The sequence below is a fragment of the Camelus dromedarius genome, chromosome 3 (assembly GCF_036321535.1).
Source record: "Camelus dromedarius isolate mCamDro1 chromosome 3, mCamDro1.pat, whole genome shotgun sequence".
Lineage (NCBI taxonomy): Eukaryota > Metazoa > Chordata > Mammalia > Artiodactyla > Camelidae > Camelus > Camelus dromedarius.
The window spans coordinates 52,601,071-52,615,835 of record NC_087438.1 but is presented as its reverse complement, the minus strand read 5'-3'; positions in this window follow the sequence as shown (position 1 = coordinate 52,615,835).

The following is a 14,765-nucleotide window of genomic DNA, read 5'->3' as shown; positions in this document are numbered from 1 at the left end:
CAATAGAGTAATATCGGTATAGCATATTGAATTGAAACGTGTTTTTACGATGGGTAGTAAATTTCCTTTGGTTTCCCTACTCATTGGTAATGTCATGTAAATTTTTAGGATTGCTGCCAAAATTTGATAAATCTCTATTAGGTTTTTTCTTACATGGTCACTAAGACTTTAGGGCATTTCAAGTGTTTCGTTTTTGTGCTGGAGAGTGTGTGGTGTATGCATGTGTGTGGTGTGTGCATGCTCACGCGTGCCTTCACACTAGCCTAGAGCCACGGTCCCTCCAGAGGGCTCTTGGATAGACGGCGCCTACGCAGATAAAAAGCTCTGCTACAAGTTTCTTTAGCGTCAGGGTTATTGTCTCCAAACTCCAGTCCCCAATTACTTATTATCACTCCCCTTGGTTTTCATTTTCTTCAGCGTTAACCACAACCGTTGCGCGCTTGCTTTTTTACAGATGGTGTTCTCCCCCTGCCCTGTGAACGGGCGGGGAACGGGCGGGGAACGGGCGGGGAACAGGGTCCCTGACTGTTCCGCTCGGGTTGTGCTCCCAGAGCCTCCCACAGGCTTGGTTTAGGAGAGGGGCTCAGTAATTTCTTGAATGAATGAGAAAGTGAATGTTAAATGGGCTTTAATATCAATCTCTCGAATTTGTTCTTGGAATTTATGAATGTTGATTTGTCAGAAGAGCTATTTTAATTTCGCTTGACGGCATAGACATTGTTACGAGCACTAATTGTGTTAATAGGATCCTTTTTGAAATGGCAGCTTTTACTTGATATCACAAAGTGCTCATTTCTTTAACTAGAAGGTTTGAAATAGTAAAGCCACAGATTCTTTAGGGTTTGTATGGGCCTCAGATCCTTGATATATAGCAGCTTCCAAACTTTCCTACTGCGTTAGCCTCCCAAATAATTTTGAAACAAGAGGGTTGACACCCTCATACATTTTCAAGTTACTAATTAAAAAGAAATTGTAAGTTTAAATATTTGCAAAGCATGTCATTACTAACTTAGTGTAAACTGACACTTTAAAAAGTCAGTTGTATTAATTGCAGGCGAAATACCCAATTTGATTCCTGACTTTATCCCTTTTAAAAAATACATGAATGAACTCTTTTTTAACAGTGGAAAATATTATAGTGTTCATTTTTCTCCCTTGAATCTGTATTTTCATACTTCTCATCCTCCACCTTTCAATGTCTTTGTTTTTTTGTCTGAAAATCTTCTGTGGGTAGATCCACCAAACTTTTCTACCACAAAAATTTGTATATACATTTAAATTTACATTTGGAAAGTTTTTTTTGTAACAAGCTCAAAATGTTTAACATTTCTTCTAGACGGAGTTCTTATAATTATTATTATACAGATTATTAAAAATTGATAAATTTTGATATGTAACTGAAAAGTAAAATGTTATTAGAAATACATTTCTTAATTAGATGGGTTGAACTGTTTTTTCAATTAGTTTATGTATGCATGTTTAAATATCATTTATTGCTAGGACAAGGCAGAGTTTAGCATTACTTCTCTGCCTGCTTATTGTAAGTTCCGAGAAACCTTATTCAAATAAATAAGCAGATGAGAGAGAAGAATATTTTGTTATAGCACTATTACTCAGTTCTCACAACTCCTTCCAGGTTTTACATCAGAAATTTTATAGTGATATATCACCAAGAATTATTATTAATGCACTATTAGCTAAAATGTCCTAATTCAGCTATATTGATAGCAAAGAATTAGGAACTACCTGACTTGTAAAAAGATTAATCAGTCATTAAAGTAATTTACCTTCTCAATACCAGTATTTAGGAATCTCCCTATGTTTGGTGCTTCAGACATTTTAACTTCTCAGGACAATTTCAAGTTTTACAATACAGTGTAGAAAGATTTGGAATGACTGAAATGTGTGCTTTAAAAGTTTTTTTTGATGAGGGAAGCAGTTATTAGATGAAAAGTGGGAGGAGAACCCACACAGACAGCTGGACCATTGGTGTGTTTTTAGGAAGAGTAGTTGTATAAAACAGGTCTTTTCAAATGTAAGTTGAGGATTTGAAACTGATTTCCTTTAAAGGACCTCTGTCTGTGTACAGAAGAGGGAAGTCTTGGAGTCACATCACAGCTGGAAGACCATTCATTCTGAACCTATTTCAGAAATTAGGTTCAGAGGTGTACTTTTCAAAGGTCATACCACTAGCCCATACCACGCTTAGGATGAGACTCAGGTGTCCTTACCCTGTATCTTCTCCCCAGTCCTTTTCTCTTACAGTAATTGGCGTTTTTCTTTTTTAAAAAATGCTCAATTTAAATTAGCTTGTAAAGTCCCAACAAATTCAATCAAGACCAAAATGTGAATAACCTGTAGGGGTGTAAGGAATATTTGGCTCTGGAATTAACCCACATAAACTTCTAAAATCTGCAGTGTATTCTTGGGTGCTGTTTATCTAGGAGCTTCACAACTGACAACTGTAGTGAGAGCATTAAGGGTGACCAACACAATATTTACAAGCAACTGGTAAGATTATGATTATTTATAATCACATCTACCAGAGTAAGTAGGTAACACACTCTTATAAAAAGAAACTGAAATTAAAACACAAATTTGATGATTCATTTTCAATTTATTTAGAAAATATTTATTAAGCGTCTACCCTGTGCCAAGAATGTACTGACTGCTAGAAATTTTAAAATTAATTTTAAACTAATTAGCTTACTGCAGGAAGAGTAAGAGTTGTTTTATTTACAATATGTAGTCCATTCTAATGCTAAATGTCTTTTAAAATGTTTCTTTCTCCATTCTACTGTTCAGTGAAGTCATAAATCTCAGTTTCGGAAAGCTTTCTGTGTATTCATTTTCCCATCATTTTTTTTTCTGCAGAATCGTCGGTTGAGAATTATAGTAGGCTCCTTTTTTTTTTTTTTTTTTTTTTTTTTTTATGGTAGGCTCCTTTTAAATTACACAACATAGTTCCAGGAACTCCAAAAATTCCCTGGAGATATGTGGATCCGGTGGGAAAAGCATTTTCCAATTTTGAGAATTCCCAAGTGGGATTGGGAAACCAGTGACGTAGTGTCTTGCTGAGGTGAGAGTTTAAAGGACCACGGAGACTATATTACTGTCAGAGCATTTTTCTGGTGCCATTTCGGGGGCTGGTATGGCAGTGCTCAGGGGGCAATTCTTCCCCTTTCTGAGGTGAATAGTCTTAAGTTCCAGCTCCAAGGTCTCATCTAGGATCTGTTCCTGTTTGCTCTCCTCTCTCTGCCTCTACTTTCACTGCTCTGATTATTCTCTCCAGGGACAACACCTACAGTGTGTTGGTGGGAGTGTCGGAAGTAAGAGAAGAAATGATGTCGGGATTGTGGGCCTTATTGCAAAACAGCATTGCTGGGATCCCACATCCTGTTTTGCTTAAGCTTTGGTTATTTTAACATACTCATTGCATTGACCTGGATCCTAGTCCTTGCTCTTAATCGTTAAATAGGGTATTGGGTTATTAAAATTTGCAAATGTAAATAAAGCCTACAAACTGGAGAGCAGGCTTGTTAATTAATCATTCTACCTGGTTCCATTAATCCAGTCCTGAGTGTGCTCGAGGAAATATATTTCAAAGTTTCCCTTAAAATAAATGTCATTATTTCTAATTACACTTCCTTTCACATGCAAAATTTCTTTTAAACCATTCAGTCTGTTAAGTTAGCACTTGAGGTGATGTTGGTACTTCCTATCTCTCGTCCTGTTTGAAAACTTCAGTGCAGCTACTGAATTGTACAAGAGAAGAATTAGGAATTTGTTTTGTTCTCTTTCCTAGCTCTGTTTTTCATTCTCAGCACGCCTACTCCTACCCACAAATCCAAGGCTAGTCTCTCTAAAACATATTTCTGCCTACAGTGTACCTACTGGTTAATTTACACAGCTTTGATTCATCATGACAGTCACATGCTTCTGACAGGGGAATACCTCCAGGCAGTCACCTGGAGACAGTTTTCTGTAATAACACATATGTTTCATGATAGTGCTGTGTCTCACCTTTTTCCAGGCGTAAAAAATGACAGACAGAATTCTAGTTTCTTGTCTTATCCTTTTAAGATAGTTGTACTTTTTTTCATGTTTCTTTTCATGTGTCTTAGCAACCTTGTTTTGTTTTCCTAATCTCAACGTTCCTCCAGATATTTTTATTGTCCCCATGGTCTTTTTTTTTCTCTTCTAGTTTGTAGTACAGTAATATGTTGTTCCGGTAATATATTAGTCAAAGATGATTTCTGTTGGGCCAGATAAAAATAAATAATGAATCATGAAACCTGCAGTGAAAAATGTGGAGGTTATAGGAAGAAAACTAACCAAGCAAGAATAAGCTGGCTCAAGGCTGGGTTCAGGGCTGGCTATATTTAGATCAGGGGAGTGTGTCTTTTAGTTTCCTTTCCCTGTTGCATGTTTATTCCTTCCTCCCTACCTGCAGCATCCCTTAGCCTCTCAGAAGCTCAGTATTTTCACGTCTCTCAGTTTCCAGTCAGGAAGAAAAGCACCCACGGAGAGCAGTCTCTCAGGAGTCAGCCACACTCACAGTGCCTCTCTCATCCTCAGGGTGGCCACCTGGGAGCCATTACTGTATTAGATGACTCACCCCCAGCCATGGTTGATTGGAGCAGGAGAAAATGTTGAATCCAAACTACTCATCAGATTCTTTCTCCACAAATCTAGATTGGTTTCAAAACTTCCAGTTTGATCCAAAGCTCTCCCCTTCCTCTCAGCACACACAAGTCTCATGGCCCCAGGGATGTGCATGTGAATTGGTGTGTTTGTGCATGTGAGTGATGGAGGGGAGGGCAATGTTCTCTCATAAAAGCCCACCTTCTTCCATGATGGACCCCTCTAGTATGGGGAGAGGGGGGAGGGGAAGGGAAGATATGTCTCGAGGTGAAGGCGTGGTCTGCACTCCAGGTGGAGCTCATTGTCTCTAAGAGACACAGGTGGCGGCACTTAAGAGATTCAAGCCCAGGCAATTCCAGGAAGAAGCCTTTGAGAGGTTTGGTGATTCCAGGCCTGAAGCCTCCCACCACATTCCTCTGCACCGGAGCCTCTCTGCTTCATGCCTCGATGGTCCTTGACAAGTCGGCCACCTCCAGTCTTACACTCTTTCCGTGGTCCCAACCCTGGGCTCTAGAGAGAGGTGAGCAGGCTCATGCTTTACCTGTGAGGAGCTGGGAAGCTGAGGGGGTGTCCACTGGCTCCTCTCCTGATCGCACCATCACACTTTTGGCTTCAGTGCTCATTCTCTTACTAGTACTTGGGGTAGATGGGCAAAACCAATGCTTACCAGCCATGCCACCAGGGACCGAGATGTCAGGCTTCTCTTTCTCCCAGACACCCACCAACTTGCAGTGGTTCTGTTGAGTTCCCCTCCCTCAGCTTTGGAGAGGAGGCTGAGCTTTCAGGGAGCATGTAGTAGAGAAGAGAATGGGGAGGTGAAGATGCTGGTGGGAAAGTAGTTAAAGTGATGAACCACGAGACGCAGGTTGTAGAACACTGAGTGCTTCGACCCTTGGCTGCATGTTGGATCAGTTGGGGAATTTTTCAAAATAATAATGGTTGAGTCCCTCCTCCAGAGCATCTGATGTCATTGATTAAGGCAGCTTAGTCATCCTGAACCACAAAAACTCCCCAGGTGATTCTCATATTTAGCCGAGGTTGCAAAACACCAGCTGTATGTAAGGAAAAGAAGTGAAGTTAGCTGGATTCCGATAGATTGAAATGAAAATGAAAGTTCATGGTACTGGAGATGTAGTTGGATGTCGTTGGATTGACAGAGACAGATTCAGGAGGGAGGCTGCAGGAAGTCAGGTAAAGGTAAAAAGGGGTTTCAGGCATGGCTTAGAGTGGTTGTGCTGAAGTGAAGGGTGAGGGAGGTGAGGTGGCTGGTAAGATGGGGCTGTGGGCTGGGTCACCCTCATGGATGGTTGTTATTTTCTGGGATACTGACTAGAGGCTGAAGTTGCAGAAAAAGACCTGTAAGTGTGAAGGAAAAGCCCAGCTGGGCTAACGAGCTAAGTCACAAATCTAAGTATGATAAGTGTTGGTTTACTGATCTAAGTTCTGCTGGGCTAACTCATAAATCTGAAGTTTAGTGTCAGTTTACTGGGCTAACAAGCTAACTCGTAAATCCAAGCTCAACAAGTGTCAGTAACGTGATCTGTTCCAAATTGATAAGCTCCAGTGTACTGATTCCTTGCTTTTTGTTGTTTGAACCTTATTGGCTAATAGCCCCATACTTGTAATTAACCCTATAAAACCTCATGTGCACATCTTGGAGGTGCTCAGAGCTTCGGAGCAGAAGCCCCTCTGAGCCCGCCGGCATAATAAATCTGAGTACTCCAACCCTCCGAGTGGTGCTTGTTTCTTGGCTGGCCTGTCATTTCCGTAACATAAGGAGGTGTTCAAGCCCTTGCTGACCACGGTGAAGGGACCTGGGATTGACACAACAAGGATGGGAAGAGGGTGGATGTTTGGATGATGTGAACCTCAAGAGAAGATGCTTTTCAGGGGTTGGGAGAGTGACGGTTGGAAGTTGCAGTGGGGAGCTTAAAAGAGCTGTAATTACCCCCTTCCCCTGCAGGGAGTCGTGGAGAAGGCAGGTGCACAGGAAAACTCTGTTTTCCACCTGTGAGTCTTTCTTTCCTGTGTGTCTCCTTTACTCCTCACACAAAACGCTTCACTTCTGGTCACCAAATGCGTGGAAGCTTTTCTCCACACCAGGGAATTCTCTGTGGCACCAGCCGGAGGTCCTACAATTTAATTCAGTCCTGACTCTATCCACCTGGAGATTGAGTCCCATCCCCCAGGGTGAGCGTTCAGTCCTACAAGACTGACTGCACCCCCGCCTTCAGATGCCAGTCGTGAGTCCCGGTTTTCACCCTTGCTTCTGATGGATCAGCTACCAATCAGAGGTTCCCGTGACCCCCTCCTCAGGTTTGATTAATTTGCTAGTGCAGCTCACAGAAAGCTGTTTACCGGTTTATTAGAGGCTATGGTAAAGGATACAGATGAATAGCCAGATGAAGAGATACAAAGGGTGAGGTCTGGAAGGGTCCTGAGCATAGGCGCTTCTTTCCCCCAGAGTTGGGGTGAGTCACCCTCCCAGTGTGGAAATACTCACCAGCTTGAAAGCTCTCTGACCCCCCTTCTATTGGGATTTTAAGGAGGCTTCCTCACGTAGGCATGATTAGTTACTAACTCCACATAGAGCCCTCTCCTCTCTCTGGAGAATGTGGGGGTGGGGCTGAAAATTCCAAGCTTCTAATCATGGCTTGGTCTTTCTGGTGGCCAGTCCCTATCCAGGAACCCATCCAGAGTTGCCTCAATAGAATCAAGGATGTTCCTCATGCTCTTTTCACTTAGGAAATGATGGGGTTTTGGGAGCTCTGTGCCAGGAGCTGGGGGCAGAGACCAATATGTATTTTCCAGTATCTCCCTGTAGGGAAATGAGCCGTTTACACTAGACAAAGCTGTAGCACAAGTGAGGTCTTGGAAAAGAGCCCAATTCTTCAATATGGTTGAGGTTTGGTCTCCAGATTGTTGGATATTTCTTGTAAAATTTTTTAGAATCGACTGATGAGATTGTGTAGTATCCATGACTCAGCCTGTGTGATGCAGGGCCAGAGACTGGCTGCATTCTGGCTCATTTTGTTCTGGTCCTGAATATCTTTGTGTGGAGCTTGCTGTCTCTAGTTTACTCCAGGTCCCCTTTGGGCTTAAAATGGAGCTGCTTCGTACATTTATTTTGCCTACTCAGCCCCAAGACTTTTGTTTCCTTAATTTTTTAAAATTATGAAATATTCCAGAAAAAAAAGGTAAAGAGAGTGGTATAATGAATCCCCATATACCATTAGCCAGATGTGAGGGTTTTTGATGTTGGGAACCCTTGGGGAGATAAAAAAAGCAGCACAACCCACTTCTCTTAGCTTTTCCCTGGGTGCTACTCCACTCCCACCCCACCCTGACCTACTAGTTATTCTCTGTGTCTCTGTTGAAGCATCAGCTTTTTATACACTTTTCCACATGATCACTCAAGACATACTTGTTGAGCTCCTTATGTGTACTAGGCCCCTTTGAAGGCACTGAAGCTAGAGCAGAGAGTGAAACAAATAAGGTCCCTGTCCTCAAAGGACTTACAGCATGGGATGGAGGAGACAGACAGGACACGATCAATCAAGCAACAGGTTATGTGAAGTGTTATGAAGGACAAAGGCAAGGCCATTTGAGCTGTCTAGTCAAGATGCAGGGATGGGGTGACTGGGGTGGGTGGAGCACATTAGAGATTCAGGAGGGCCTCCCTGAGGGGGTGACATTTGATCCAAGATGTCAGTGACAAGAAGGTGTCATCATGTGAAAATCTGGAAGGGTACCACACTCAAGGCAGGGAGAACAGCTAGTGCAAAGGCCCTGAGGTAGGAACGAGCGTAGGGGCTTTTTGAAGGACAGAAAGGTGAACAGAACGGAGATGTTTCTCAGGCCTTCCTTTGGGCACCTTAGCCCCCACTAATGCTGGGTTAAGTGGCTTTTCTCTGTGCCTCACAACACCAACTGTGGCATGTAGTATAACACTTAATTCCTTTAGTGAGAACTTGTCTGTCTCCCTTATTGGTCCAGGGACTGAAGAAAGGCAGGGTGGTATCATTCTCACCTTCGTATCTTCTAGCCCTTAGCCCAGTGTCTGGCTCACAGACAGAGCTCAATAAATATTCAAAGCAGCATAAATGTGTACATGAAGGGAAAGAGAAGATGCAGATCTGGGCACCTGGGTTCTAGACTCAAATTTGGAAGTAACAGCAACTCACAAAAAAGTTCAGCTCCTAAAATTTTCTCTACGTGTCTGAGAGAAGGAAATGAAGTATTTTTGCAGCTATTCAAGTATTTCTTTTCTTCTAGCAGGGGTCTCCCAATTGTGTATGTGTTCTTTTATATTCATCAAATATTTACTGAGCTCTTACTACACCCAAGGCATTATTTTAGGCACACAGATATGAAAGGGAACAAAGCCAAGTCTCTGCCCTCAAGAAGCTTATGTTCTAGTTTGTGGGGGAGAAGATGAAAAATCAAAATAAAGATTTTTGTTTGACAAAAAATGTATAGCAAGTGGTGACAATTGCTATTGAGTAAAGGAAGCAGAGGAAAGGGGCTAGAGAGTGTAGGGGAGGGTGCATTGCTATTGTACATGGGGTGCTGAGGGAAAATGAGTGATTTTTTTGATCCTCTGAGAATTGGATGCCAACGAGGATGTGGAAGTGCAAGATTTGGGGCCAGGGGAGGGTGGAAATGTGTGTGGAAGATGAAGGAAGAGGGAGCAGGAATGACAGGCAGAACCTTCAGATGGCCACACAGGTCTGACACCTGTGAAAAGGGAGGAGGAGATAGGATTGGGCAGAGGTGGAAACTGAATTGTGATGAAGATGCAAGCATGCCTTGGTCCACCTGGGGGTGAGTTCTGGAGACAATATTGTCCTTTGTGGTCTTTTATCCAGAGTTGTCCTTGTCAGACCAACATACCAGGCTTTTATACCCTTACACCAAGTGCAGGCTGACCTAGAAAAGTTGTGACTCCAAACAAAGAGGTCCTCTGCAGCTTTGACCTTGAAGATGCTGGGCGCTGTGGTTATTTAACCCACAGTTGGGCCGCCCATCCTCCCAGGAAAGGGCATCTGAGAGGCAAAGGCAGTGTCTGTGACTGGAAGCAATTGGAAAGTTTTGAATTGAGGAGGGATGTGACCCACTTAGTTTTTAAAAGAATCATTTAGGGTACCCTATGGAGAATAGGTCTAAGGGAGCCTACAGAGGAAGCAGAGAGGTAAAGAAACTTACTCTGTGGTCATCTAACTTACTCCGTGATAATCTAAGTGAGGGATGATGGTGGTTTGGCCCAGGGAGGTAATGGTAGCAAGGAAGTGAAAAGTGGATGTGTTTTGAAGGTAGATCCAACAGGCTTTGTTGATGGACTGAAAGTGGGTGTGAGAGAAAGAGGAGAGTCGAGGATGACTCGATGATTTGAGCTTGAGCAAAATCTTAAGAATATGGAGCCACTGTGGGAGGGGCATGTTTGGGGGGTCAAGGGAAGATCAAGACCTTGTCTTCAGACAAGGGCTGTTCCTGGGACATGGAGGGCGCTGGGGGATCTTTTTAAGGGATACCTGTCTATATAAGCAATTTTATTTAAAAAACGTTTTTGATTAAAAACGTATTTAAAAATTCTTGGACCCAGGGGGAGTGTAGCCATCTGCCATGTGACATAGAATCATGCACTGAGAAGTGGTAATTCTGCATTTGCTCCTCGTCTAATTAGTGCACGTGAAGGTAACCATCTCCCCATCCCGAGGGCTAGGAACCGTCTCTTTATTGGAAAATGTACAACTTTCATATCTTCCACTGGGAGAAAAAGATAACAATGCTGTTCTTACTGTCAATGCCATGGTTTTTTGGAAACTGTATGGGAACAATGAGATCTTATTTCTGTGGCTCCCTAATACCGCTTATTTCATGCTGGTTACATCAGTGCTTCCGACATTACATCATCTGTGGTGCGGTTTGTGAATACTGGCTTCAGCGACTCTCAGAGGTGACCGCTGGGCTTCGAGGATGATGACTACAAGTGCGTGTCTTATGTGGGAACATTGAATGATAATTCCTTTTGTTTTTTTTTGTTTTTGTTTTTTTTTTAACATTTTTTATTGATTTATAATCATTTTACAATGTTGTGTCAAATTCCAGTGCTCAGCACAATTTTTCAGTCATACATGGACATATACACACTCATTGTCACATTTTTTTCTCTGTGAGCTACCATAACGTTTTGTGTATATTTCCCTGTGCTATACAGTATAATCTTGTTTTATCTAGATAATTCCTTTTGTAATACGTTCACTGTTGGGAATTTTACAGTGTAAGTGTGGCATCTTCTTGCCACGTCATTAGGCCCCGCGCACAGTGCCTTCACAGAACATGCTCATTCGGTGTTGACCCCGCCGTCTGCACACGGGAGGCAGTGCTAGGAGAGGCCCTTCACTCAGGAACGTCTTACATACCAACCGGGGGGATCATGATGGCACCATATCCTTCAGAGGCCAGAGGTTGCGGATGGGCATAGCCTGTTGGTTGACGTTGTGGAGCAACACCTGGCAATTCCCCCAGGATGAGGCCTGGCTACTGCTAGGGGATGCCTGATATGTGTGTAGGAGCCTGTGGAGGGATAGGGTGACCACTGGGTGGCAGTGATGAGGCACATCTGGGGAAGGATACTCAGGATGGAAAAACACCTGTTGGTACCCCTGCTGCCCTCTGGTGCTGTGGACCATGGGCACCACTGAGACGGGAACCCCTGCAAGTGAGAACCAACCTGAGTCCCCACAGGCTGCTCAAAGCCAGGGCTGACAGTGGACTTTCGGTGGCCCAGAGCCCTGACCTTGTCCTGTGTCTGATATGAGTCACACGGAGAACTTTATAAGGCAGCCCAGTCTCTCCTGATTCTGGGACAGAGACACTGTACCTGCCAGTGGGAGCCCTCCTGTCACCAGGGTCCCCTCCTGGAACAGAGACCACCAAGAGTTCCAGGGCTTCTTGGGGGCACTTGGGGGGCACCAGGAGTCAGGTGGAAGTGGGGGAAGTGGGAAGGAGGTTAGAGGGTCATTGAGTGCCTAGAAAGGAAGAAATCAGGACTTGGTCCCATGATGACATATCCCCACCCCCACCTCGGATGTCACAGCTGGCCCCGAGCAGTCCTTGCCACTACAGAGGGACTTAGAAAAATTAGAAGAGGGCATCTCTGGTGACCAGAACCCACGCAGACCAGGTCCAAATTTGGGGCACTCTGCCTGGGCAACCACGGGAAAGGGCACAGGGCTTGAGGCTTGGGGTCCAGGGCAGGGACTGGCTTGGGTCTAAAGGTCAGACTGATGTCAAGTGCATGTTCTTGAGGGTGGTCCAGGCTAGAGATATAAATCTGGGGGGTCACCAAGCTTCTGAGAATGGCTTTATGGAAGGAAAGTTTGAGGCTTCTAGGTCCCAAATTCCACCACCTTATTATAAAATGTGAGAAGACAGTCCTCTCCTTCCTAGGTAGATGAAGAACTCTAAACAAGAATTACCCACTTGAGGGGTGTGTGTGGTGGAGCTCAGTGGTAGAGCACATGCTTAGCATGCACAGCATGCACAAGGTTCTGGGTTCAATCACCAGTACCTCCACTAAAGAAAGAAAAAAAAGTATTATCCACTTGACGATTTCTAGAACTTCCATAGCTTATGTAAACCTGCAAAGAACTCTGGGTCTTGAAAACAGGAATAGTTCATAATATGCAAAACCACAGGCCCGCATCTCCCTAGAAAGCAGTACCTGTTGAGGGAATGACATTTTCATTCCCAGCTGGGCTGAGTCTAGGCTAATAACATTTTCCCTGCCCTCTGAACAATGTTATTTGTTTGAGTCTGCCATCTGCTTAGACAAGGGAATAATTAATTAACAACCAGGTCTGCTGGAAGCATACCACCAGTGGCACTCAGCAAATATTTGTTGACAATGATGAGCCTATTGCTTATGTATACTATCAACTGAGGGGTTTTTCAGCAAGGTATTATAGATTTGTCATCTTACAGATGAGAAAATTGAAGCTCAGAGAAGCTGAGTGATTTATCCAATGGTGCAAAGTGAGGTAGGGGCAAAGCTCGGACTTGCACCCCAAATTCTTGATTCTGAATTTATTTGTTGTTCTTTTTCTCCTACATTGCACTAGTGCTGGGGTGGGGGGCGGGGATGGCCAAATTCTACTATGTCAATTCATGTTCTGGGACATGAACCTTTCCAAAGAACAGTAAAATCTCAATAAGTCCAAATAATTGGAAGGATGGCCTAGGCTGAATTGGGAGAAAAGTCTAAACTATTTGCAAAAATATTTCAGCCTTTTCCTTTCAAGGCCGTAAAGTAAGTTGGAACAAATAACTGCAAAGTGGGCCCAAAGAGAGCTCTCACTGAACCTGCTTGAAGGAACAAAGGAATACTTTCTAAATGATCCATCAGCAGTTTGCATATAAGGGATGACTGCTAAAAATATTTTAGGCATTTGGGGAAATGAATTTTTGTGAAAAATACACGAGATGTTTCCCTTGAAAATGCACTTCATGTAAAAGTTTACGTAGGGAGCGTTCACAGATATGTCAGTCCCACCGTGTGGTACAGTGATTGTGCATTTGACTTAGTGGCATATACATTAACCTCCTCTGTTCTGCTGTGCTTGAGTTGTTTGGCATTATTTGTGTAGCTCACAGCAGCACAGATGATGGCATCGGCCTCCCTCACTTTCCATCCCCTTAACTTTTCAATTCTCCAAGGCCAACAGAATGCCTCCAGCTGCTTGAAAATTGGAAGCAGTTTCTGGCTATTCCTTTCCATACCACGCTCCCACCAGTGGTTGCCAGATGACCCTGCCCTTCCTGTCACCATCTGTGAGAAGTCTTTGTATTTGGCTCCCTTTCAGTCATTTTCTGCTCAAACACTAAACATTCATTTGTTCCTAAAGATGTTTAGAAGCACTGGGTCTGCTTATCTCGAACTCTGCGGTTTAACAGACCATACTACTCTTGCAGCACTTCGTAGGGCTCCTCTATTTTTCTCTCTTCAAATTGACCCTTTCCTCCTGGATTGTATGAGAATCAGGATCACCTCCCTGGCAGGTAACACACAGAAGGTTCCAGACTGGCTGAGGGGATGTTATTGACTAACAGGGAGGCTATATGGGCAAACAGTCTGTGTTATGCTCTCAGTCAGCCAATGGGCTCAGCACTGAGAAAAAATGATCTTTGGGAAAAAAAAAATAAAAGAGGATCTGGTTGGAGACAGATAAGGTTTTCCTTGCTGGGTGCGTTGTCCAGGATGTGATTCAAAGATCCATGTATCTGAGGGAAAAACTGATCAAAACAAATGGAAAGCGACATATATTTCTGCCATTTAATGTTAAAAGTTTGTTCTGATAAGTACAAAGCAAAATAGAGCTACTCTGGCATTCCCAGCTGGTGATTTGCTGCCCCCCTCTGGAGAAATTGGGAACTGAAGCTTTTGATTCCTGTCCTGCTTTGTCTCTACTTGAGGTCTGCATTGGCATGGCTCCCTTACTCAAAGGCGCTTTGCTACATTGTGAATAAAGTATCAGACCATAAACTGCAAACGGTTTATCCAGTGAGTTTACATTGACTGAGTAATGCAGGGTTCTTTATTTCCTGGCAGGAGGAGGAACTCCTTGTTCTTTGAACTGTCTGTCCTGGTTCCAACTCTTTCTACCAAGAATCCAAACTAAAGCCATCTTTCTTGGCATCCTTGCACTAGCAAGAAGTCCGCCTGACTTGGCACCCTGCCTTAGGAATCTTATCCTTAAAAGGAAGAGTTTAGACTTGATCTCTGTGGTCCCTCAGGCTGTGATTCCATAAAAATATCTTTACGTGTGAGAAATTTAACATAAAGAAACTCATAGGTATTTAAGGAGCCTTCCCTTTGAGTGAACAAGATTTCTGGAAATAAAATCAATGCATTTAATGGGATGAATATAAATTTTTTTTCCAAAATATGAAATGTGCCACTAGGAGGCAGTGTTGACATAGATTTCCATTCCTGCGTATCTTCAATGTATTTCTTTTTGAGGGAAGTCTTTTTTAAATCAAAGGATGTAAGAATAATTAGAGATTACAACATTTTGTGTGGCAATAAAGTTCTGAAAAGAATATTAGAAGAGCATGTATTT